The sequence below is a fragment of the Nelumbo lutea genome, chromosome 4 (genome assembly GCF_056320005.1).
Source record: "Nelumbo lutea isolate HS-2025 chromosome 4, American lotus-T2T, whole genome shotgun sequence".
Classification (NCBI taxonomy): Eukaryota; Viridiplantae; Streptophyta; class Magnoliopsida; order Proteales; family Nelumbonaceae; genus Nelumbo; species Nelumbo lutea.
In genome coordinates, this window is record NC_142687.1 from 7,870,654 (window position 1) to 7,896,900 (window position 26,247).

General features: G+C 46.1%; 2 long non-coding RNA genes across 2 annotated transcripts; one reads left to right on the forward strand and one right to left on the reverse strand.

The window, feature by feature from the left end:
- Nucleotides 1-20,210: 20,210 nt before the first annotated feature.
- Nucleotides 20,211-23,480, reverse strand: LOC148853701 (uncharacterized). Its single transcript, XR_016112381.1, has 2 exons — nucleotides 22,859-23,480; nucleotides 20,211-21,020 (listed from the first exon to the last, which is right to left on the reverse strand). It is a non-coding gene; the product is annotated as an uncharacterized LOC148853701 (long non-coding RNA).
- Nucleotides 23,481-23,553: 73 nt separating this feature from the next.
- LOC148853702 (uncharacterized) lies at nucleotides 23,554-25,620 on the forward strand. Its single transcript, XR_016112390.1, has 2 exons — nucleotides 23,554-24,222; nucleotides 25,051-25,620. It is a non-coding gene; the product is annotated as an uncharacterized LOC148853702 (long non-coding RNA).
- The last annotated feature ends 627 nt before the right edge of the window (nucleotides 25,621-26,247 follow it).

Genomic DNA, 26,247 nt, shown 5'->3' on the forward strand with positions numbered 1-26,247 from the left:
AGCTCGCTACGACGCTGAGACTGCCTTTCCACCCCCTTCTTGTCAAGGTCATAAACCACTTCGGCATTACCGTCGCCCAGCTTCACCCGAACTCCATTCGTAACTTGGTGGGGACAATCTCCCTTTTTTGCGAACAGGGCTTTCCTTTAAACTTGGAGATATTCTCCTCTATTTTAATGCTTAGGAAACAAGCGAGTCCTCTTCCCGGGGGTAGGTGGGCGTATTACATGTCTCCTCGCCCGGGTTTTAAGCTTTTGTACGAAGTTCCCAACAAGGTCCTGGCGTGGCAGCGGGACTACTTCGGGGCGCGAAGTGTACAAGGGTGGCCTTTTCAGACCGGGTGGGGGATGGCCGCCCCTGACTTCGGTGTCACGCTTGATAAAGAGACGGTGAAGGGCCTCCGGCAATGGGCATGGCTAGGGCTAAAATGCCATCAGTACCTGACGGAGGGCAAGCTCATTGCGGTCGGCCTAAGTTCAGGTAGGTTCCTTGCTCAGAGGTTTCTTGTTTCGCTTTGTTCTTTCATTTTTGCTGATGCCGAACCTTTTTTGTAGGTGTGATGGACTCAGAGAGGACTCACGGTAGGCACCTGTTCCAAGGCATGAAGAGGAGGAAGCAGGTTGCCAAGTGAACTCGTGCCGAGCTGCCCCAGGATGTAGAGCCTCATGTTCTAGGCTATACGCCTGAGGATCTGCCCAGGGAGCCCGAGGTGGCTCCTTCAATGCAAGAAGCGACAGGGGCCCCTTATGCCGAGACTACTCACACGGGTGCTCCCGCCTACTCTAGTGCTCCCGCTTACTCTGGTTTCGCTTATACGCGAGCTAGGCCCTCAGGTTCAAGAGCTCAAGGGGAATTCAGGAGCGTGTTGTCGCCGAACTACGCTCTTCAGAAGAGTAGGGAGGCGACCTTCCCCGAGATCGCGGCCTGGACCAATCTTCCTTTGAACCAGATCGCCTATCGTGCTGCTACTCATGCCATGGTGGTGAGTCATTTCTTGTCGGGCTTTGTTTTTATCCCTCTTGTTGTCGTTCTCTTAATCACTTGGTTCTTTTTGGTAGGTGAACTCTTCTATTCATTCCTTGGCGGCCCAGGTGGAGAGAAGCTCGAGGCAGGTGCGAGCTGCCAAAGAGGCTTTCCGTGCCGTAGAGTCGACTACCTGAGCTGTTGAGGTGGCTGCTCGTGCTGCTGGCGAGGCAACTCACGTTACTATGGCTAGGCAGGCGAGGTCTCAGAGGGATGCCGAGGCCATGGGGGTGGTTGTGAAGCATATGGCGGACCTGAGGCTGGATCTGCAGCATCAGGTCGAATACCTTCAGGAGAACATAAGGGAGAAAACACAGATCTTTTCCCAAGGCATCGAAGATGCCAAGAAGAAGGTCGTTGATGACTACATCGCCTCGCTGCGCTTTGACGACCTGATGGTGGATTCTTACAGAAGGGGATTCAAACTGAGCCGGTGGATGATCCAGAACACGTACCCCTAGCTCGATATTAGTGCCATATCCACTTCGCATAAAACTTAGGAGATGACCAATGCTACTGATGGCGAGCCGGATTCCGAGGGCGAGGTAGGACCTACGGGTGTCGTTGAAGTGCCTTCTGATGAGGAAGAAGTAGCTCCAAGATTGTGAATTTTTTTTTTTCGAATGTACTCTTCCTTATCTTGCAATGGAATGAACTTTTCTTTTGGTTAAGTGTTGGTTGTTCTTTCTCTCGAACTGGCATATTTGCCGAATTGACAATATGCCCGATCAGTTTCTTGCCTGGGTTATTGCACTTGTGTGACCTGTTTCAGAGTTTGATACTTAGTCTTCGCATCGCCTATCTTTTGGATGACTTTTCTTTGCTTGCCTATGCCGAGGTTCCTTTGTTAGCTCGGCATCCTGGCCCTTAGGCTCTTGTAGCGATTTCGTTCACTTCGCTTGGCAGACTATAGGTAGTATCGCCTTAAGTTAGCGATGTTCCACGCTCGGGGTACTTGTTTGCCCTCTAAGGTTTCAAGCTCGTATGCCCCCTCGAGCGCTCTTTTTACTCTGTAGGGCCCTTCCCAATTTGGTCCAAGTTTTCCCACGCCGGGTTCGGGCACCATAATCTTATGGAGAACCAGGTCGCTGACTCGGAAGCTTCACTTCTTTACTTTAGCGTTGTAGTACCGAGCTACTTGCTATTGGTAGGCCGCTGTCCGGATGTGCGCGAGGTCTCTTACCTCATTCAGTAGGTTGAGGTTGGTACGCAACTCGTCTCCGTTTGTCTGATCGTCATATGCTTCTAGTCATAGTGTAGGTATTTTGATTTTCGCTAGGATTACCATTTCAATGTCGTAGGTGAGGTTAAAGGGGGTCTCTCCCATGGCGGTTTTTTCTGTAGTCCAGTGAGCCCATAAAACACTTGGTAGCTCGTCCGCCCACAATGCTTTAGCTTGGTCTAGTCGTGCTTTCAGTCCGCGCAGGATGGCTCTGTTCATTACTTCTGTCTCACCGTTTGCCTGCGGGTATGCGACCGATGTGAAGTTCTGACGAATTCCCATATTCTGACACCATTCTTGGAACTTGATATCCTCGAACTGTTTGCCATTGTTGGAGTCAATACCCGAGGTAGCCCAAAGCGACATACTATGCTCTTCCAAAAGAAGTTCTGTATGTTTTGGGCTGTAACTGTTGCCAGAGGTTCAACTTCTATCCATTTTGTGAAGTAATCTACTGCCACCACTAGGAACTTTCTCCCACCTGTTGCTGGCGGGAATGGCCCCAAGAGGTCGATGCCCCATTGTGCGAAGGGCCATGGGCTAATGAGGTATTTGAGGTCGGAAACAGGCTGATGGTGGATGTTGGCATGCTTTTGACACTTGTCGCATTTTCTGACGAGCTCGACAACTTCTGTCTTCATCGTTGACCAGTAGTATCCTTGTCGAAGTGCCTTTTGGGCGATGGCTCTGCCCCCCAGGTGTCCGCCGCACAGACCTTCATGAGTGTCACGGAGTACGAGCTTGGCCTCGGTAGGTCGCAGGCAACGCAAGTAGGGGAGTGTGTAGGACCGTCGGTACAACCGTTCGTCTATCATGACGTATTTGACTGCTTGGCGCTGCACCCTCTTGGCTGCATTGCGGTCCGTAGGGAGGGTTCCATCTAGCAAGAATTTCGCGAGTGGGTCGATCCAGCTCGGCTCTGCTTCAAGGACGGGAGTGACCTCCTCTACCCCACTGAGAATGCTAGGCCAAGGTAAGTCCTCTATGTACACGGTTCTCATGGTGTTGTGACTCGTGCTGGCTAATCGGGACAGGGCATCGGCCTGAGTGTTCTCTGACCTCGGGATTTGCCTAATGAAGTGTGACTAGAAGTTGAGTAGAGCCTCTTTTACTTTCGCCAAGTATGCGATCATGGAGAGCTCGCGTGCTTCATACTCGCCCGTAACCTAGTTGACCACGAGTTGGGAATCGCTATAGATAACTATGTGCTTTGCTTTTACCTTTTGCGCTAGGTTCAGCCCGACTTTCAGTGCCTTGTACTCTGCCTCGTTGTTGGATGTCGCGAACTCAAAGCGTAGTGCGTATTCCAATTTTGTGCCACCTGGGCCGCATAAGACTATTCTAGCCCCGCTGCCCTGCTGGTTCGAATAACCATCTACGTGAAGGATCCAGGGCTCCTCATCCCAATTCGTGCTTGGCCTAACCAGGAGAGATGCCACACTGGCTGCTACTTCACGGGGTTCAGACTCTATTGGCTTGGGAGCTCCGAGTTCACCCGAACTGGAGATCTCGGGCTCAACCGGCCCAGGGGCTTCGAGGCTGAATGTGCACTCGGTGATAAAATCTGCTAAGGCTTTGTCCTTAATGGCAGTATGTGGCTTGTATTGGAGGTCGTATTCGCTGAGCTCGATGGCCCACTTCGTCAGCCGATCGGAAACGTCAGGCTTGATTAAGACTTGTCTCTGAGGTTTGTCAGTCAAGACGACAATGGTGTGAGCCTGGAAATATGGACGGAGTTTTCGAGCTGCAATCACCAGTGCATACGCTAGCTTTTCTATCTGCGGGTATCTCGTCTCTGCTTCCTGTAGAATTTTACTAACATAATAGACGGGCCGCTAAACCCGATCTACTTTCTTTATTAGTACCGAACTGACCACCTCATCGCTCGCCGAGAGGTACAGTTCTAAGACCTCGCCCTCCTTGGGCCTGGCTAAGGTTGGCATAGTGGTAAGGTAGCTCTTTAGCTCATCGAACGCGAGCTGGCAGTCTCGGGTCCATTCGAACCCTTTGCCTTTGATCGCTTTAAAGAAAGGCAGACATTGGTCTTCCGATTTGGACATGAAGCGGCTGAGGGCAGCTATGCGGCCGTTTAGCCTCTGAACCTCTTTTACTTTTCGGGGTGGTCTCATATCTAGGATAGCCTTTATTTTGTCCGGGTTGGCCTCAATACTGCGCTGGTGGACAATGTACCCTAGAAACTTACCCGAGGTGACACCGAAGACACATTTGTTGGGTTCAGTCTCATGCTAAATTGTCATAGAATTTGGAAGATAAAATCTAAGTTTTTAATTAATTCCTACGAGAACTGCGTTTTGACGACCATGTCGTCTACATAACATTCTATTTTCGTGCCAATTAAGGGCCAAAAAAGCTTATTTACAAGTCTTTAGAAGGTCGCCCCAGCATTCTTTAGTTCGAAGGGCATGACCTTGTAACAGTACAGGTCGAACTCGGTTATGAAGCTGGTTTTTTCCTCATCGGACTAGTCCATCTTGATTTGGTTGTAGCCTGAGTAGGCGTCCAAGAAGTTTAGCAGCTCATGTCCCGAGGTCGTGTCCACTAGGCGGTCAATTCGGGAGAGGGGGAAGCAATATTTTGGGCAAGCTCGGTTCAGGTCGGTGTAGTCGACGCACATGCGCCACTTCCCGTTTGCTTTTTTCACCAGCACTAGGTTGGCTACCCAGCTCGGGTAATGAACTTCCCTTATGAAGTCCGCTGCTAGTAGCTTTTCGACCTCTTCGTCGACTGCCCTCCAGCGCTCCGGGGCTAAGTTGCGTTTCTTCTGTCTAATGGGTCTGACTATAGGGTCAGTGTTAAGTTTGTGAGTTATAAGTTCAGGGTCAATACCGGGCATATCGGCCGGGACCATGCAAAAATGTCTAAATTTTGAAGTTAGAAACTCACCAGTTCGGTTAGTAGAGGCTCTTTGGCGGAAGCACCAATCTATAGCATTCGAGTCGGATCTATAGCCGAGGTTGGGATCGCGACCGTTTCCTCGGTGGGCGAAGCTCGTTCTTCGCCCTACTCCGTAGGCCGCTCCAGTTCAAGGTCATCGGCTGCCTTGGTTTTTCCCTTTAGAGCAGCAACATAACATTTGCGGGACTCAAGCTGGTCGCCCCGCGCTACCCCCACACCGAAGTCTGTGGGGAACTTCATTGCCAGATAGTAGGTGGAGACCACTGTCCGCAAAATATGCGTAATTGACGCCCTATTATGGCATTGTATGGGGAGGGGGTCACGACCACTAGGAAATCGTGGTTGACTCTGACCGCGCAAGGCCATGTGCTGACTTCCACAGGTACTGTTATCCTCCCGAGGGGCTTGACTTCCTCTCCACAAAAGCCCACCAGAGGAGTGTTTGCGGGCTTCAAATCGCTTCTCTGCAACTGTAGTTGGTCAAAACCGACTTGAAGAGGATGTCTGTCGAACTACCTGAGTCCACAAGTACGCGTCGGACTTCGAAGTCGTTGATCCTTAGTTTTATGACGAGCGCGTCATCGTGGGGATAGTGGACGCCTCGCGTATCGTCTTCCGTGAAAAAGATCGGTTCTTCCGTCTTCGGCCTCTTTGGAGGGTTCTGTTCTTCTCGGGCTCCCTCGCAAACTGATGTTCGTGCTGCTGCCGAAGTGCACCCTACTACCACCGAACCTCCTACTATTACATGGATGGTTCCCCGAACTGGCCTCTCTTCTGGAGGCGGTCGCTGCAAGGCTTCGGCCGGTCTGCTGCTGGACTCGGGGGCATCCTTTCTGTGCTCCCCTTGCCAACCTGCTTTAATATTATTGTCATTATGTTGTACAAAATTTCTCAAGTATCCGCGACGGATGAATCCCTCTATCTCATCCCGGAGATTATTACATTGTTTGGTACTATGACCGTGATCTCTATGAAAACTATAGTATAGATTTTTATTTCTCTCGTTTGGATTACTCTTTAGGCGAGGTGGCCACTTTACGTAGGGGGGTCCTTGATCGTCATCAAGATCTCGGTCCACCTTGTGTTCAACGGCGTGTAATATGTCTGAACTGCTAAGGGAGCTCGTGACGGCTGGCTTGGCTTCGCCTCTCGGGTCTGGCTTCTTCTGTCGCCTGGGTTGGAGGGCTCACCTTCCTTTTTTCTTTTCTCGACCCCGCCTTCGGTTCTTTTGTTGATTTCTTCCTCTGTTCTCATGAACTTGTCCGCGAGCTTGAGGAAATCGGCCACAATCGCTGGCTGGCTAGCCACCATGTGCCATTTGAACTCCTTGTGCGTTACCCCTCTCTTGGGCATCGTGAGCTGTATCGCGGGGTCTAATCGCGGTATCTGCAAGCATGCTTCATTGAACCGCTTGATGTAGTTCCGGATGGATTCCCCTTCCCTTTGGACTACCCCGAAGATACTTTCCTCGGTTCTGGGGCACCGTTTGCTAGTAACGAAGTGTGCGGTGAAGATCTGCACGAACTGGGCCCAGCTTCTTATTGACCCGGGGGCTAGGTTCCGGTACCAGGTGCGGGCCACCCCCCTGAAGGTGGTGGTGAAGGCCACGCACATGCATGACTCGCTGGCCCTAGCGAGGTGTATTTGTGACTGGAAAGCGTCAACGTGGTCGTTGGGGTCAAAGGACCCATCATACTTGTCCAAAGATGGAAGCTTGAAGTCTCTGGGCATGGGGGCTGCTAAGAGTTCTGATGCGAGGGGGGAAGGAACTGAGAGAATTGGGACAGTTTTTACCTCGTCCGAGCTCGTCTCTTCCTTGCCTCTGAGCTCTGGTAGGACACGGGTAGCAGTTCGGCGACTTTGTTGGTGCCTTCGTTGAGCGGGCCTGGTGCTGGCGCTGTTGGCCTCCGTGTTGCCGAGCTCGATGGGCCCGGAATCTTGGTCTGCTCCTAGGGCGCTGAACCGATTCTCAATGAGTGGGAACTCAGGCTTGGAGCGCCAAGGTGCTGACTTTGTGGGCGAGGTTCCCGACCCACCTGCTAGCTGCGATGCAGGGGTAATTTTTCTTTACTTTCGGCCTGGGAATGAGGCCTGGATATTAGGGGGGTTTTGGAGTTGGGAAGCTTCTCCTCGTTGAGGGCATCCACCTAGAGGGGAGGCCTTAACCAGCTTTGGAACAGGGTGCCGGGGGGGAAGCAGTGACTGGTTTAGGGGTAGCTGAGGGAACTGTTGTTGATAATGGTGTTGGGAGAGGTGGTGTAGTACCTGGTGCTGCTGGAGTTGATGCTACTGAAATTGTTGCATTTGGGCTTGCATTGCCCGCATGCATTGCATTAGGTTGTCCAACTGGTTCTGGAGGGTCGCCAGTGGGACAACAGTTGGTTCAGTGAAGGTTGTTTCGATAGGGAGTGGAAGAGGGGTGTTCAAGGCAGGAAGGTTCAGGGGCGCCACTGCTTGTGGCGCATTCAAGTTGGGGATCTCATCCACTAAAAGAGGGATGGTGAACTGCCCGATGCACACCACGGGAACTTGGAGTTGCTCCCCGGTGGTGGTCGTTTCTGTGCCACGTCCGACATTGTTGGAGGAAGCCATGGGTGTTGGAGTTCTTCGGAAGAAGAGTAGGTAAGAGAGATTTAGAGGGAGGCTTTTACAAGTGTTCCCACAGACGGCGCCAATTGATGGTGCGCAATCTGGCCGGTCCTAACTGTCAACAACCTTGCCTCTGACTGGAGCAACGGGAAGCCTGAAACGGAGAAGATGAGGGAACTCCAGGGGAACCCGGTGAGATTGCTCCGAAGCTCAAGTTAGTATTCTCTCAAAGGCAAGATAAAACCAGATGGTGCAAAGTTTGCATAGCTTGTTGTTGGGGGTAGGGGGCCTTTTATAACCACTTCGCGCACTCACTCCGAGGCCTCTATCAGGTCGAGTATGATTACTTCTGTGTTTCTGCCAGTTCGGGTGTCATCCTTTCTGCTGGGACAGAACCGCAACTGCTCCTTATCGAAGCCGTCTTTGTAACTGGAGATGGCAGTGTCAGATGGCGGTGGCAGGTGGCCATTTGAAGTGCGCTGTCAAGCGTCAGATCCCAAGTCAGTCAAGTGCGCTGCCCCTGGATACGAGCTTCCTCGATGTCAGGCTTGGTACGGTTTGTTCAGTTTGGCGTCCTGGAGGTGAAGTACTGGAGTGGTGAGCGAGTTGAAGTCTTTGAGTTCAGAGGCATGTCCTAAACTGCCATAGGGCAGGCCAGTTCGGTGGCGTGTCCCAAACTACCATAGGGCAGGCCAGTTCGGTGAGGTGTGTCCCGAACTGTTATACGGCAGGCCAGTTCAGTAAGGTGTGTCCCAAACTGCTATAAGGCAGGCTAGTTCGGAGAGGTGTGTCCCGAACTGCTATACGGCAGGCTAGTTCGGAGATGTGTGTCCCGAACTGCTATACGGCAGGCCAGTTCAGTAAGGTGTGTCCCAAACTGCTATAAGGCAGGCTAATTCGGAGGTGTGTTCCGAACTACAATAGGGCAGGCCAATTCGGGTTTGGCTCGGGGCCTAAGGGAGAGTTTGGGTTCCAAATCTTCCTTCATCAGCTCTCAACTCCCAAGCCTCCCATTGACTTCAACTCCGCTAGTGTGACCTTATCTTACACCACTGGTCCTATGTCCGAAAAAAATAAGAAGTTGGTTTTGGCCCTGCAAGACTGTGTTTAGGTTGTTTATGTAGTCCCTTAGAGTCTTGCGTTGAGAATATATCTCTATAAATTAATAAGGATATATTCCCAATGCACGTCTGTAAAAGATTAAGCAAAAAGAAAATTACAAAAAAAAAAGAGGATTGTGCCTTGTTAGAAATCAACAATATTAAAATCTTTGTCAAACTCTTATGATCATAGATCCTATATCGTATTTCATGCCCATGCTATTTAGAACTAATACAGTACATCTTACTATAGAACATAAATAGAATGGAATTACAGAACGGGATTCTTGTAGTGAACTCAATATAACTGAAATGAGGCTTGGATAAATATATGCTTCAATTGAACTTCCTAATAAAAAAAAGAGAGGCTACAGAAGCAGTTTTGGCTTTTGTTGATGAAACAAGAAATATTCATAGACATTTATTAAAACGTAAACTATAACGTGATCCAAGAAATTAAACCACAGAGAAAAGACGAGATTTTATCCCCCAAAGCGAATTGCTGAATCAAGGCCGTTAGACTTTCCGCCAGAGTGGACGATGCTCTGATAATCAGCTTGTTGTTAACTATTCTTTTATTTCTTTTATGCGATGATTTGTGTTGGTTGTAGGTGTTGTTTTATTTTCCGGCCTTATTGCTTTATAGATTTGTTCTATTTTATTCTATTCTCCTGCTTTGTTTTATGTTATTCCAAAACAATATTCTGGTTATTTCTTTTGTTTTAGTTATTTTGGTTGAACAGATATATATTGGGGTTAAAACTGTAGATATTTATTTTGGTTGAACAGATAGATATTTATTTTGAAGGAAAGAGTAGGGAAAAGAAGGGGAATGCAGAGAATCCTATATAAGATTTGTAAAGATTTCCCTTAGTTTTCTTTCCTTTTCTTATTTTTTCCTTCAAACCAAACATAGCCTTAGTGATAGAACCGCCAATGCAAGGTTTAAAATTTTATTATGTATCGGCCTGTATTGGTTTTTCAAATTACCGGCATGAGAGACAGTCCTAAATCAAAAGTACCATCTCTTTTTGCCGTGCCAAAACAGTATCAACTTCATATCAGGCTAGTATTGGCCCGTTTCAGGATGTTTCGGCAAATACGTGATGAATTCACTGTTACAATTAGAATAACCTTCTAAATAGGGCTTCTAAACCCATCTCATAAGCCTTCTTTCTTTCCCAAACCCTCTAGAAACTTTCTTTACATTTCTAGAGACTCAAATCTAGAAAAAACCCATAAAAACACCTACAAAATTGAAATATTCAACAAGTTTTTCAATGTTGTTTAAAATGTAGCGAAAATATGATATTTTTTCAAAATTTTTTACATTTTCATCCAATGCTTTTGGGTTTTTTTTAGTTTGGATATTTGAAAACATCTTTATGTATACTGGTTTGCTATTCTTGTGCAAAAAATCCCACTTATTTTGCTGCTATATGTAAATCTTTATAAATATTTGAAGAAATTCTAGAATAATAAAAAATCTGAAAAAAATGAAATTTTTAGGTTTTCATTTGATCTACCTCTAGAAGTTGATTATGCTGTAGATTTATGGATGATCTACCATGTCCATAGGTCAATTTAAATTTGTCTAAATAATTGATTTTTTTATCTTTTTTTATTTTTGGAATAAATAAAATATATATAATTTCTTTAATTTTATATGATCTAACTGACGGAGCGCAATCTGGATGGTCTTAGTTGTCCGCTGCCTAGCTTCCGAACGGGGTAGCAGGGAACCTGAAACGGAGGAGATGGGAAAGCTTCGGGGGGAACGCGGTGTAGAGGCTCCGAAGATCAAGTTACAATCCTTCAAAAGCAAGGTAGTGCCAGATAGCGCAAAGTTTGCATACCTCCGTTGTCGGGGGGCAGGGGGCTCTTATAGTCACTTCGTGTACTCGTCCCAAGGCCCTTGTCAGATCGGGTATGATTCCCCTTGAGCTTGTCAATTCGGCCGTCGTCCTTTCTGCTGAGACAGAACCGTCACTGCCTAACCGTCTAACTGGAGATAGCAGTGTCAGTGGCGGTGGCAGGTGGCCCTTTAGAGTGCTGCTGCCAAACGTCAGATCCCAAGTCAGTCAGGTGTGGCGCCCTCGGGCACGGACTTCCCTAGTGTCAGGCATGGTACGACTTGTTTGGTTTTGGTGCCCAGAAGGTGATGCGAAGTGCTGAGCGAGGCGGTCTTGAGCTCGGAGGTATCTATAGGGCAGGTCAGTTTCGGTGAGGTGTATCCCGAACTATTACAAGGTGGGTCAGTTCGGCGAAGTGTATCCCGAGCTGTTACAAGGTGGGTTAGTTCAGCGAAGTGTATCCCGAGCTGTTACAAGGTGGGTCAGTTCGGCGAAGTGTATCCCGAGCTGTTACAAGGTGGAAGTTTCGGCGAAGTGTATCCCGAGCTGTTACAAGGTGGGTCAGTTCGGCGAAGTGTATCCCGAGCTGTTACAAGGTGGGTCAGTTCGGTGAAGTGTGTCCCCTTGTTCCCGCCTAGGCTTGGCCCCTTTTACCGAGCTATTGTTTCTGCCACGTGTCTCATAATAGAGAGGTCGGGCCAAATCTTCCGTCATCAATTGCCCCCCACTCCTTGCACCGGGGGTCTTGCCATGGTGCGGGGAGTTTTCGCGAGGTATCTGGTGGATTTGACCCGTCCTTCGAACCTTCACTATACGAGACGCTTTTGCTAGGGTTTTTTCGGTTTCCGAGAAGGCTGGAAACGTGCTTACTCAAGAACGCTGGTGGTTGTGACCGCGCGTTTTAAATTTCAAACCAATTCGCGCCGCTAGGACGTGACAGCGGGTCATTTCAAAAAGGCACGCCACTGCTGTACGTGCGCGGTCGACTGTCAGGGAGACATGCGGCGCGTCAGTTTCGAAAAGACGCGTGTCGAAGCGACGTCGGTTTCAAAAAGACGCGCTGACGTTTCGCTTTTTTCGGAAAGACGTGCGCCAATCACGTCTCGACCTTAAGGGTTGTGCGGTCAGTAAGAGCGTGGGCCGTCGGATCGTCTTCGGTCTGCACGGTCGATTCTTGGTTACTGTAGCTATAAATAGTGGGGGACCCCGGTTGTTGTCACTTCTGCGGTTTGTTTACTGAGTTCGCGTCCAACCTTTCAGCTCGCGTCAAGGCTGGTTATACAGTTCACGGTTCTTTGGTTTTTCTTCAAACTTTCCGGTGAGTACTTTCTTGAATTCGTCTTTTCCCCAATGTCTAACTTTGATAGCTTAGACGATTCTTCGAGTAGGGCCGATGTAGGTTCCACCAACCGAGCCGTGTCCCCAGACTGCCTCAGTGATCCTGAGGTGGAGTTTGAGGACTACGAACCAGTAGGTCGAGTCGCTTCGGGCAGTTTGGCATCTACCTCCCGCCGAGGTCAGATGCTAGTCCGGTTTGGCCCTTCGACCATGACGCCTGAGGGGCTTCAATCCATACTTCTGTCTTACAATCTTCCTGGGGGGTACACATATTTTATTCCTTTGGGTAGCTTTCCTTGGGAACACGGTCCCGACGAGATCGTGATTTTTCGAGAGCAGCTTGCTGCAGGGTTGCGACTTCCTTTCCATCCCCTTCTCGTCAAAGTCATAAACCACTTTGGTGTCACCATTGGCCAGCTTCATCCGAACTCTATTCGGAACTTGGTGGGGACAATTTCCCTTTTTTGCGAGCAGAACTTTCCCTTAGACTTAGAGATATTCTCCTCTATCTTGATGCTCAAGAGACAGGCGGGTTCTCATCCTGGGGGGAGACGGGCGTATTACCTTTCTCCTCGCCAAGGTTTCAAGTTTCTGCACGATCTTCCTAATAAGGTCCTGACTTGGAAGCGGGACTACTTCGGCGTGCGAAGTGCACAAAGATGGCCCTTTCAGACCCGGTGGGGTGAGGCCGCTCCCGATTTGGGCGTAACTCTTGATAAAGAGACGGTGAAGGGTCTCCGGCAATGGGCACGGCAAGGCTTAAACTGCCACCACTACTTATCGGAGGCCAAGCTTATTGCAGCCGGCCTGAGTTCGGGTGGGTTTCTAGCTATGCGGTTTTTTGCTTGCTTTGTTCTTTCATTTTTTTTTCTGATGTCGAACTCGTTTCTGTAGGTGTGATGGACGCGGAGAGAACTCGTGGGGGGCGTTTGTTCCAAGGTATGAAGAGGAGGAAGCGGGTCGCCAAGCAAACTCGTACCGAGCTGCCCCTGGATGAGGAGCCCCAAGCCCCAGGCCATACGCCAGAGGATCTGCCCAGGGAGCCCGAAGTGACTCCACCGGTGCACGAGACTGCCGGGGCGCCTTACGCTGAAACCACTCATACGGGCGCTCCTGCGTACTCAAGTGCTCCTGCTTACTCCGGGTCTGCTCATACGCGGGCTGGGCCCTCAGGCTCGGGAGCTCAAGGGGAGTTTAGGAGCGTGTTGACGCCAAACTACGCTCTTCAAAAGAGTAGGGACGCTACTTTCCCCGAGGAGGTCGCGGCGTGGACTGATCTTCCCTTGAATCAGGTCGCTTGCCGCACCGTAACACATGCCATGGTGGTAAGTTAGATTCTGTTTTCCTTTTTTATTCTGTTGCTTCTGTTGTCATTTGCTCACTTGTTTCTTTTGGTAGGTGAATTCTTCGATTCATGCCTTGGCGGCCCAAGTGGAGAGGAGCTCGCGACAAGCGCGAGCTGCTAGGGCTACCGCTCATGCTGTTGAAGAAGCCTTCGGTGCTGTAGAGGCAAATAGCCGGCCTGCTGAGGCGGCTGCTTATGCTGCTGAAGAGGCTGCTCGGGTCGCGATGGCCAGACAGGCGAGGTCTCGCGTCGTCTACATAGCAATCTATCTTCGTACCAATCAGGGGCCGAAATAGCTTATTTACAAGTCTTTGGAAAGTTGCCCCGGCATTTTTTAGTCCGAAGGGCATGACTTTGTAGCAATACAAACCGAACTCGGTTATGAAGCTGGTTTTCTCCTCATCGGATGGGTCCATCCTAACTTGGTTGTAGCCCGAGTAGGCGTCCAGGAAGCTTAGCAACTCGTTTCCCGAGGTCGCGTCCACTAGGCGGTCAATTCTGGGGAGGGGGAAGCAATCTTTCGGGCAAGCTCGGTTCAGGTCGGTATAGTCGACGCACATGCGCCACTTGCCGCTTGCCTTTTTTACCAACACCAGGTTGGCCACCCAGCTCGGGTAGTGGACTTCCCTTATGAAGTTTGTTGCGAGGAGCTTCTCGACCTCCTCGTCGACCGCTCTCTAGCGTTCAGGGGCTAAATTGCATTTCTTCTGTCTAACGGGTCTGACTACAAGGTCAGTATCAAGTTTGTGAGTTATCAGTTCGGGGCTAATGCCGGGCATGTCGGCCGCGGACCAGGCAAAAATATCTAAATTTTGAAGTAAAAAACTCACCAGTTTGGTTCGTAGGGGGTCTTCGATGGAAGCTCCGATGCTTAGTGTGCGAGCTGGGTCCGTAGCTGAAGTCGGGATTGCGACTATTTCCTTCGTGGGCGAAGCTCGCTCCTCACCTTGCTCCGCCGGCCGCTCCAGTTCGAGGTCGTCAGCCGCCTTGGTTTTTCCCTTTAGGGCGGCAACGTAGCACTTGCGGGACTCGAGCTGGTCGCCCCGCGCTACCCCTATACCGAAGTCCGTAGGGAACTTCATGGCCAAATAGTAGGTGGAGACCGCCGCCCGTAGGATATGCGTGATCGGCCGCCCTATTATGGCATTGTATGGGGAGGGGGTCGCGACTACCAGAAAATCATGGTTGAGTCTGACCGCACAAGGCCATGTGCCAAATTCCACAGGGACAGTTACTTTTCCGAGGGGCCTGACTTCCTCTCCGCTGAAACCTACCAGGGGAGTGTTCACGGGCTTCAACTCGCTCCTCTGTAACTGCAGCTGGTCAAATGCTGATTTGAAGAGGATGTCCGCTGAGCTGCCCGAATCTACGAGTACGCGCCTAACCTCGAAGTCGCTGATCCTTAGCTTAATGACAAGCACGTCATCATGGGGGTAGTGGACTCCTCGCGCGTCGTCCTCCGTGAAAAAGATTGGTTCTTCGGTCTTTGGTCTCTTTGGGGGGTTCCGTTCTTCGAGGGCCGCTTCGCGAACTGAAGTCCGGGCTGCTGCCGAGGTACACCCCGCTACCACCGAACCTCCCACTATTACATGGATGGTTCCCCGAACTGGCCTCTCTTCCGGAGGCTGCTTCTGCAACGGTTCGGTAGGTCTGTTGCTAGACTCGGGGGCATCCTTTTCGTGCTCCCTTTGCTGACATGCTTTATTGTTATTGCTGTGCTGTACAAAGTTTCTCAAGTATCCGCGACGGATGAGTCCCTCTATATCGTCCCGGAGGTTATTACACTGTTCGGTGCTATGACCATGGTCTCTATGGAAACTACAATACAAATTCTTGTTCCTCTCGTTCGGATTTCCTTTTAGGCGAGGTGGCCACTTAACGTACGGAGCGTCTTTGATCGTCATTAAGATCTCCGTCTGCCTCGTGTTTAATGGCGTGTAGTCCGTCCGAACAGCTAGGGGGGCCCGGAAGGACTGGTTCGGCTTCGGCTCCCGGGTCGGGTTTTTTCTATTCACCGGGTTGGAGAGCTTGCCTTCTCTCTTTCTTTTCTCGTTCCCGCCTTCGGTTCCTAGGTTGATTTTTTCCTCTGTCCTCATGAACTTATCAGCGAGTTTGAGGTATTCGGCCACGGTCGCGGGCTGGTTGGCCACCATGTGCCATTTGAACTCTTTGTGCGTCACCCCTCTTTTGGTCGCCGTGAGCTGCACTACGGGGTCCAACCGCGGTATTTGCAAGCATGCTTCGTTGAACCGCTTGATGTAGCCCCGAATAGATTCTCCTTCTCTTTGGACCACTCCGAAGATGCTTTCCTTTGTTCTGGGGCACCGTCGGCTGGTGATGAAGTGTGTGGTGAAGATTTGCACGAACTAGGCCCAGCACTTTATCGACCCGTGGGCCAGGTTCCTGTATCAAGTGCGGGCTACCCCCCTGAGGGTGGTGGTAAAGGCCATGCACATGCACGATTCGCTAGCCCTGGCGAGGTGCATTTGCGACTGAAAGGCGTCAACGTGGTCGTTGGGGTCGAAGGACCCGTCGTACTTGTCCAGAGGTGGGAGCTTGAAGTCTCTAGGTAAGGGGACCGCCAGGAGTTCCGATGCGAGGGGGGAAGGAACGGAGAGAGCCGGGGTAGCCCCTACCTCGTCCGAGCTCATGTCTTTGCCTCTGAATTCCGACAAGGCGCGGGTGGCGGTTTGGCGACTTCGCCGGCGCCTTCGCCGTTGAGCGGGCCTTGTGCTGGCGCTACTGGCCTCCATGTTACCGAACTCGATGGGCCCGGAATGCTGGTAGTCTGCCGCCAGGGCGCTAAATCGGTTTTCGGTGAGCGGGAGCTCGAGCCTGGAGCGTCGGGGTGCCGACCTCGTAGGCGAGGTTCCCGACCCGCCTGCGGATTGCGAGGCGGGGATGACATTTTTCTCTCTTCGGCCTGGGGACGAGGCCTGGCTGTTGGGGTGGTTCTGGGGCCGGGAGGCCTTCGTCTAGCGGGGGCGCCCATCCTACGGGGAGGCCTTGACCGGCCTCGGAGCGGAGTGGCGAGGTGGAAGTAGTGGTTGGTTCAGTGGCAGTTGGGGGAACTGCTGTTGATAGTGATACTAGGAGATGTTGTGCAGCACTTGGTGCGGGTGAAGCTGGTGTTGCTGGAATTGTTGCATTTGGGCTTGCATTGCCCGCATGCACTGCATCAGGTCCTCCAATCGGTTTTGGCTGGCTGCCAGGGGGACGGCAGTTGGTTCAGTGAAGGTTGTCTCAATAGGGAGAGGAAAAGGGACGCTTGTGGTAGGAGGGTTTACGGGTGCCACTGCTTGTGGCGTGTTCAAGATGGGGAACCCATCCGCCGAAAGGGGGATGGTGAACTGTCCAGCGCACACTACGGGGACCTGAAGTTGCTCCCAGTGGCGTTTGTCTCCGTGCCACGTCCAGTGTTGCTGGAGGAGGCCATGAGTGTTGGGTTTTTTGAAGAAAAAGGGGGTATCGAAGTTTGGAGGGAAGGCTTTTTGAAGCGTTTCCCACAAACGACCCCAATTGATGGAGTGCGATCCGGCTGGTCTTAGCTGTCCGCTACCTTGCTTCCGAACGGGGTAGCAGGGAACCTGAGACGGAGGAGATGGGAAAGCTTCGGGGGGAACCCGGTGTAGAGGCTCCGAAGCTCAAGTTACAATCCTTCAAAAGCAAGGTAGTGCGAGATAGCGCAAAGTTTGCATACCTCCGTTGTCGGGGGGCAGAGGGCTCTTATTGTCACTTCGTGTACTCATCCTGAGGCCCTTATCAGATCGGGTATGATTACCCTTGTGCTTGTCAATTCGGTCATCGTCCTTTCTGCTGAGACAAAACCGTCACTGCCCAACCGTCTAACTGGAGATGGCGGTGTCAGTGGCGGTGGCAGGTGGTCGTTTAGAGTGCTATTGCCAAACGTCAGATCCCAAGTCAGTCAGGCGTGGCGCCCTCGGGCACGGACTTCCCTAGTGTTAGGCATGGTACGACTTGTTTGGTTTTGGTGCCCAGAAGGTGATGCGAAGTGCTGAGCGAGGCGGTCTTGAGCTCGGATGTATCTATAGGGCAGGTTAGTTTCGGCGAGGTGTATCCCGAACTGTTACAAGGTGGGTCAGTTCGGCGAAGTGTATCCCGATCTGTTACAAGGTGGGTCAGTTCGGTGAAGTGTATCCCAAGCTGTTACAAGGTGGGTCAGTTCGGCGAAGTGTATCCCGAGCTATTACAAGGTGGGTCAGTTCGGCGAAGTGTATCCCGAGCTGTTACAAGGTGACAGTTTTGGCGAAGTGTATCCCGAGCTGTTACAAGGTGGGTCAGTTCGGCGAAGTGTATCTCGAGCTGTTACAAGGGTCAGTTCAGCGAAGTGTGTCCCCTTGTTCCCGCCTAGGCTTGGCCCCTTTTGCCGAGTTGTTGTTTTTGCCACGTGTCTCATAATAGAGAGGTCGGGCCAAATCTTCCTTCATCACTAACCCTATAGGCTGAGTATGTTGTAGATCTATGTATGATCTACCATGTCCATAGATCAATTGAATTTTTTTCTAAATAATTTATTTTTTTATTTTCGGAATAATATATATATATATATATATATATATATATATATATATATATAATTTCTTTATTTTTATATGATCTAACCCTATAGGCTGAGTATGTTGTAGATCTAAGGATGATATACCTTGTCCATAGATCAATTGATTTTTTTATAAATAATTGATTTATATATATATTTTAAAATTTTGGAATAAAAAATATTTATAAGTTCTTTAATTTTATGTAATTTAACCTTATAGGCTTAGTATGTTGCAGATCTATGGATGATTTACCATGTCCATAGATCAAATTTATTCATTTTTTTGTTACATATTTACTTTTCTTAAATTTTGTTTAAAGTTTAGATTAAAACATGAAAAATAATTATTTGAATAAAAATAAATAATTATTTAGGTTTTAGAAATTAGAATGAAACATGCAAAATAGTTACTTGATCTATTATGTCCATAAATCCATTCAATTTTTCTGTTACATATTTACTTTTCCTAATTTTAATTTAATTTTTAAAAAAATTACAAGCAAAATAATTATTTGAATAAAAATAAATAACTATTTTGTTTTTAGAAAATTAGAATGAAACATGCAAAATAATTAATTGATCTATTATGTCCATAAATCCATTCAATTTTGCTATTACATATTTACTTTTCTTAATTTTAATTTAATTTTTAGAATAAAACAAACAAACACATTGGAGCTTAATTGAGTACTTTATTAAATAGTATGTTTTTGTTCTTGTATATTGATTATAATATATATTTTTCATGAAACTCATTAAAACATGTTATTTTTATGCATAAATAACCCATTTATGTCTTATATTTAGTAATATTGATGTTTATTTATTATTTATTGGAGTATTTATAGCATTTCCATGTGTTTTAATGTGTATCTTAATTTTTCATCCGTATTCATGCGTATCCAAGGCATATCCCAATACCTCTCTTAAATTTTCCTTTCCGACTCGCATTGTGTTTCCGATACTTTAAACCTTGCGCCAATGATATTATTCAATGCATTTATAATTAGATGAAATATGGATCTATGTCTACCCGATCCACTATAATCAGGTTGGATTCAAGTTAAATATATATGCTCATATATACTTAAAAACTATATTATATCTATCATTAAAGTTGGCCTCAACTTGTATTTTCACTAAATTGTCATAGGTTCAAGTTTTATACGAGTAATTTTCAATTCATTTTATCTATAAAATATAATATTAAAGTGATTTCTAGTTCTTTCTATTAATAATATATAATGTTTTGATCACTTCTAGTATAATTTATTTATACTATTTAGTATCTAATTGTAATCTATCTAAATTCGATTTGAACCTGCTAGATATCCAATGGATATAATCTAATTCAAATTCCAATATGCCGGTTCAACTGGCAAGTATTAGACATAAAATACTATCTATATAAAATACAGTACCCTAAATTTTAGCTTAAATGACAATTTAGCCTCCGAACTTTAAAATGTAACAATATAATACCTATACTTTTGAAACGCGACAATCCGATCCCTGCCGTTAATGGACCATCAACAGGAACATAAAAAGACGTAAATACCTATCTCGCTTTCAATAACTGAGTTCGAATCATTTTCAAAATGATGGAAATGACTTCCACTATAATAACCTTTCTTTGCGAGTGGGAACCACTGTTGTTCACTGCTCTAATCTTTTGAAGAGCACAATTCTCCCCGTTGGTGCTGATAAGTGGAATACGTCGCCGGAAAATCTCGGATTCGCTCCGTTGGAATTCGGTTCTGAAGTCTCATTTCAGCTGTTGCGGGAAAGCTCGGATAACGGCGGTGTGGACTCAAAACCAATTTAAATTTTGTAAACCCGCTGCTTCCACTTTCGTTTCTCGTTGTCTACCTCTTTCATTTCTCCCTCTCCCAGTTGCACCCGCTCTAATTCCGCTTCTTCTTCCCTCTCTCCTGTATGAAATTCACCGCCCCTCCATTTCTTCCCTCTCACCTTTAAAGGACCCATTTTCCAGCAACCCACCGTTAGATCAGAACCCCAGGACTCATGCAATGTACAACTGTACAAGGTGGGGTACATTGTTAATTCTAAAAGGTGATAGTTCCCACCAACAAGTGTGAACGCTAGACAAAGGATTGCTCTCGACTTGCAACTAGATTTTGATTTGGTTAACTTAAAAAAAAAAAAAAAAAAACTAGATTTTGATTGCTTTATGAGTTAATGTATAAGAAGTTAGATTTGAACCCTGCATTTAGTTATCTCAATGGTTTCTTAGAGAGAGGTCATATACAAAACACAGAATTTCCGTTTTACTTCTATTATACCAAAGTTGCAAACCCTGTATACCTAAATGAAAAACCCAGGTTTCTCTAATAAATGATAGCTAACTACATGTGAATATGGAAGAAAAAGAATGCTGAAAAAGTGAAAAGCAAAAACCCAGATGAAAACTTCTTAATATATTTTAAGCTTTTGTTGCTCAAAGCAAAACCATTGCAAACAAACTCCCCAACACGGCAAAACCATTCCTCAAACCATGTCCAACGCTAGTGGGGCCACCGCCGGACCCTCAACTGCCACTTGTGCCGGAGCCGGAGCAGACGTAATAGCCCCATTTCTTGGCGACAGCACCATGACGATTGGGAAGAGTAACGGGATACTTAACTGCACTTACTCCATTCAACAACTTTCGTTGTTGTATTCGTCTTCTGTCTGACTTTGCTGATTGCCCCTATTCTCTTTTTCCTTGCTCGCCCCCCATTTCTTTGCTTGCCTGCCATTTTTCATCCTTGAGTACTACTCCCTCCTTCGAAAGTCATAACATGAACGGATCTTCGTGCAAAGAACCACCCGGTGTAGAAGAGTCAATGAACAACTCTTTTGGTGACAACGTCCTCGTACTACCAAATGAAATCAACCTTCTCCCAAGCATTGCAGAGGAACCCATCAACGTATTGGTGGCCGAGGTGGTTTGTACCATCTAGTCAATTGGGTTTAGGGATCCCCACTTCGAAATGTTAGTGTTCCATTCGAGGTGGTAAAGAAGTTGGCCCAGCTGGTCCTCAATAATGTTGATTGAATCAACGAGGGATAGAAGCTGCAAAGAAGAAGGGGCGGTGAGAGGAGAGGGGAGGGAGACGAAAAAAGAGAGAAGGTATGAAGGGTGAATGTGTTAGCATATATGATAAAATAAAATAAAATCCATACGCCGTTAAAAATAATTTTTCGTTAGTTTCAAATAAAGTCCATACGCTGTTAGTTTCAAAAATGCTGGACTCCAGATTTGCTCCGTCGTTGACTGATCGAACCTTCTTTTCTCTCTTTAAAGACTAAAGTGCAGTAATCTTTGGCACGCTGGCGAAACTTTTTTTCCTCAAAATCTCTCTCTGCAATCCTTCTCTAAGAAGAGAAGCCCAAGAAAAAACATTGCAGAGTAGAACATCGTCTGAAATATCGTCTTAATCTGTATAGCGACGTTCCGTTCTTTTCAAAGGAGAGTTGATTAAGAGTCAAAAAACTACGAAAAGAGGGTCACTCTATTTGAGTGGGCTAGATTAACCGGAAGGATTTTATTTACTGCTCTGGCGGTGCTTAAGCATTGGTTTTGATTTGTAGAGGAGTTAGGTCTCAATGTTTACCGCTTTGTGATAATCTTACAACATATACCACCCAAGAACACCGCACAAACAAAGCAACCCTCTCCGCCGGATGTTTTTAATCTGAGTGGGAGGCATGGGGGCTGAAATGGGCTGGCTATGGAGAGGCTCCCCACATACGACCGTTTGAGGAGGGGAATTCTGACGCAGGTCCTAGATAGTGGAAGGGTTGTTCGAAACGAGGTGAAAATTACCAAACTTGGTGTGACGACAAGAAGCTGCTCATGGATAGCATCCTCAAGGCTGTTGAGGACGATAACGAGAAATTTCTTACCAAGCTTAGGGAACGAAATGAAAGGTATCTCTCTCCCTTTGTCAGAGTGTCTGTTTCATTAAATCATTTTATTAATTCTTAATTTTGTTTTCTTGATAGTTGCTAGTTCATTGTTTCTTGCAACAGCTCCCTGTTGCCTTTCTACGACATCTACAGCATCTATCCTAGTTCATTGTTTCTTGATTATTGCTAGGTCGGGCTGCAAATTTCTGGGCTTGAGCTGGGCTTAAAGAAATTTGCGAGTCAAACCAGGCTAGAATTGAACACCCTGCTCTTTCCAATAAAAAAAAAAAAAAAGAAAAGAATGATTGTAAAACCAATGATAATGCCCAACACTAGCCACAAAATGAATTCGGATTAGCTGAATGAAATAACTGCTTAACGGGTTGTGGAACTAATGACATTCCACAAAATCATGGCCCCCATCCTCCCACTGTGAAAGGAGCAAATCCCATACTTTATTGGTTCCACAGCCCGCTGAACAACCATTACCTTCACTTAAAACCTTGTTCTCGCAAAATACATGTATTTTATGACCATTGTTATTGGTTCCACAGTCTACTCAATAGCAATTGTATTCAGCGTTCCACAGTCTACTCAATAGCAATTGTATTCAGCTAAGCTAATCTTTAAGAAGATGTACGATATTCCATATACATACGGTTGTCATTCATACTTAATATACAAACTCAGATGTGAATTTTATACTGTTATCATTGAGAATGTACATACAAGTATATGTATGCAAGTCTATAAACAAAGCATGTAAGCAATTTACTACATTTAAATTGCTGTTGAATTTTGACGAACGCCGGAACGCAGAGAGACAGAGAGAAGAATGAGAGTACCCAAAATTATTACCCATATCGATTTTCTGAAACAAGATTCTCAAAAACCAAAAAGAAAAAGAAACTAAACAAGTGGTTAATGGAGATTGGAGAAGAAAATTGTCAAAATCCCTACATAATAAGAATGGGAGGAATATATATATATATCAATTCTCACCGCCAAGAACTAAGTCTGTCGCCGGAGACGCTTTCTGAGCTTCTTGTACTTGTGCTTGTTCATTTTCTTCTTCCTCTTCTTCTTCACGCTGTCAGCCCAAACCGTCTCAGTATCACCGGACCCAACCTCAGCTTCCTCAAAGTCAATGTCCACTCGATCGAACCCAGTTTGAGGAATTGGATTCAAATAATACCCAAAAGGGAAATTGGGGAAAATCTGCAAGAGCTGCGAAGAAGTAGGTTTCTGTTGTTCAAAAGCATCCGGCGTAGGGTTTAGATAACATTGATAGTCTGATTTGCTTCCACTGAGACTAGGTTCATGAAGGCCAAAGGGAACTGCAAGATTTGGCGGTTGGGGTTTGTTCAAGCTTGGGATGATTCTCAGATTGTTAAGGTTTTTTTAGGAATTTATGCAGAAGCCCAGCCATTGATGTTTGTAGAGTGACAGAGAAATTGAGAAACCAGGGAGAGGTCTTCTAGTTTGGCTGACTAACAACACCTAAACAGTTTAAAAGAGGAGTAGAGAACAGGAGTCAGGAACACAGTTCCCACTCGAAAGGGAAAGGGAAACCGGGAAAAATCAAAGAATGATGCCTCAGAAACACGAGAGGATCTTGCATCCTAATAGCGTCAAAAACCTAAAAAGACTAAAATAAATTTTTAGTCTTATGCAAGTGAAGTTTTTTCTTTCTTATGGACTGAGCTCCAATTTTTTCTTTCTTATGCAAGTGAAGTTTTTTCTATCACCATTTTTTAATACAAGGCTTGCATGTTTACCCTATAAAATACATTTTTTGCAATTTTTAACATTTAATTTGTAAACTGTATTTTAATTTAAGTTAAAAAGTACACGGTTTTAACTTAAAATTGTATTTGCATCTATATCGATGCATAATCAGTCTTTGTCTATTTTGTATTAATCTATACCTGTACCTGTATCAGTGAACTATTGTATTGGTATAATATGAAGGGAAATGGGCGATTTTGTCTGATATATACATCTATGAGAAAGAAATGTGTTCATCATGCGTTTCAACCCCAAAGCCGATGCATATTGACCTGTATTGCCAATTCCGATTGCACTTGTTTCAACAGTTACATGTTTTATCAATCTAGTTTGGTGTTTTTTTATAATTATTTATTAGTTCTATTGGTGCCATAGATGATTCGGTCCAATGTTATTCTGTTGTTAGATTATCCAATTCTTTCTTCATTGTCATATTGTACAGGATACTTGTTCAGATCCTAGGTCTTGCTTTTGAAAGGCGTTGGGTTCTTAGGAACTTGTACCCCAATGGACGTGTCAACAAGAGCATAGATAAGCAAATTTGCACTGCAATGCAGGCCTCTGCTTCCTTTCTCTGGGTAACGGCTACATATATGTACTTGTAGTGGTTACAGTTTTGCATGTATCATTGTTCTCAAAATCTCTCTCTAGAGTAGAGGTGTCAATTGGACAGTATTTTGTCCAATCCGATCCGCCCCATTTACAAATGGATTGGACCAATCTAATACATACCGGATGCAGTCTAATCCAGTTGAAATGCAAATTAACTGGATTGGACCCAATCCGGTCCAAACTAAACGATTCTTCAAAAGTTTTTTGAAGCCTGAAAATATAAAAGAATTTGCAGAGATATATTAAAATTTTGACAAAAGAATAAATAATGACTTAGGTCCTGTTTGGTTTCCAAGAATAGGGGTTTGAAATCGGAATCGGAATGAGTTATTCTGATTCCAACTGTTTGATTGGGTGGAATTGAAATCTCATTTTCATTCCTGCTCGAATGCCATTCCCCCATTTGAGGGAGGGAATGGAAATTCCTTGCCCCTCTCTTACCAAACAGACTATGGGAATGAACCATTCGAATTTTAATTTCGGAGGATTTTGTTTCTGATTCTGATTTTAATTATAAACCAAAAAGACCCTTATTTCTTTATTGCCGTCTCTGAATTCCAACCACAATGGCTTAAGAAGGTAGAGGTAGTAGGCCTATGTGATAGAATATCAATCTGGGTTCCCATTTCCACACCAAGAGTCTTTTGTTTTGCGCTATTATTCAAATCCCACCTGGCTACAGGTCATCTACCCTGAATTCAAAGTTTTTGTCAATTCCCAATAGAGGCTTATCCATATGAAAATCCTACTGCTTGCCTCCCGAGTGATAGTTAATTCTGTCATTTCTGATGCAGAGATTGTGTCATGAAAACTGAAGCATACTTAAAGACAAACTGCAGAGGTTGCGTATTGAGCCACTTGATGCATTGATTCAGGGTGGTCCTGGTATCTTCGTCCACATAGGTTTTGTTGGCCAATGAAAAGGTGGTAGACCAATCTGGTAGATGTTCTCTGTTGTGTTAAATAAAAGCCCAACGGATATCATCTATATACGAACCTGTGTTTGTGTGAATCTAGATCAAGGATCAATCCCTTGGAGCTGGGTGCAACGGATTATGGAGGGTGTGTATATGGGGAAGTGGCAATGCCATAAGCATCGCCACTAGCCAGTGTTGAAGGTGGAATGAAATATATATTATTGCGTCCGCGACCTTGGCCCACCCTCCAAAAAAACATGTCTGCTATAATAAAAGTAGGATGACCATCTTGTTTATGGTGATGAACCATTGGAAACATTTGAAAGATGGTTTGAGAGAGAGACTAACTTCGAAGAGTTTAACGATGAAATATTCAGAGCATCGCCTTCAAAGCTTCTAAGGACTTTCAGACGGTTTGTTGAGAAATAGAGTTGGTCCATTTTGGTCTGTTAAGTGTATTGAACAATTATAACATGGAACAGTCTAATCTGATTTTAAAATTTGGACTGTCCAACCCATCCTGATATGCCCTACAGGTGTTGTATCTGATTAATGCCTGGTTCAGAGGTTAGTCAGGACTTAGAACCAAAAGCGAAAAAAAAGAAAAGTAAAAGTTAAACAAAAGGACACTGGTTGATACGACCTATCAGTGTATTGGTCAGTATCGATACTTGAAGTTTGAACCTTGGGTCCCAGTCCTTCGACGCCCCTACTCTAGATGATTAATCCTTTGGTCTATAAAAGTTATGTGGGCCCATGATTGCTTGATTATTATCCAATTAATATTAACAGTTCAAGTTTTTAATTTTTTAATATAAATTTTCACAAACTGCCTACATGTGCCTTTTTAGGTGGCCTCACATAACATAAATAGCCCTCCAATGAAACGTTTAGGCCCTCCGTCACAAACTACTTCATCCTTCCATTTTGAAAACACGGTTGATCTTCTACTACAAAGTTCTCAATTGAAACCCTAGACTAATCTTTCCATTCTTCTATTATAATTTTTAAGGACATTTTAGCTGCAGAATAGTCATGAATTAAGAGCGACCAAAGAACATATCTGATTTAAAT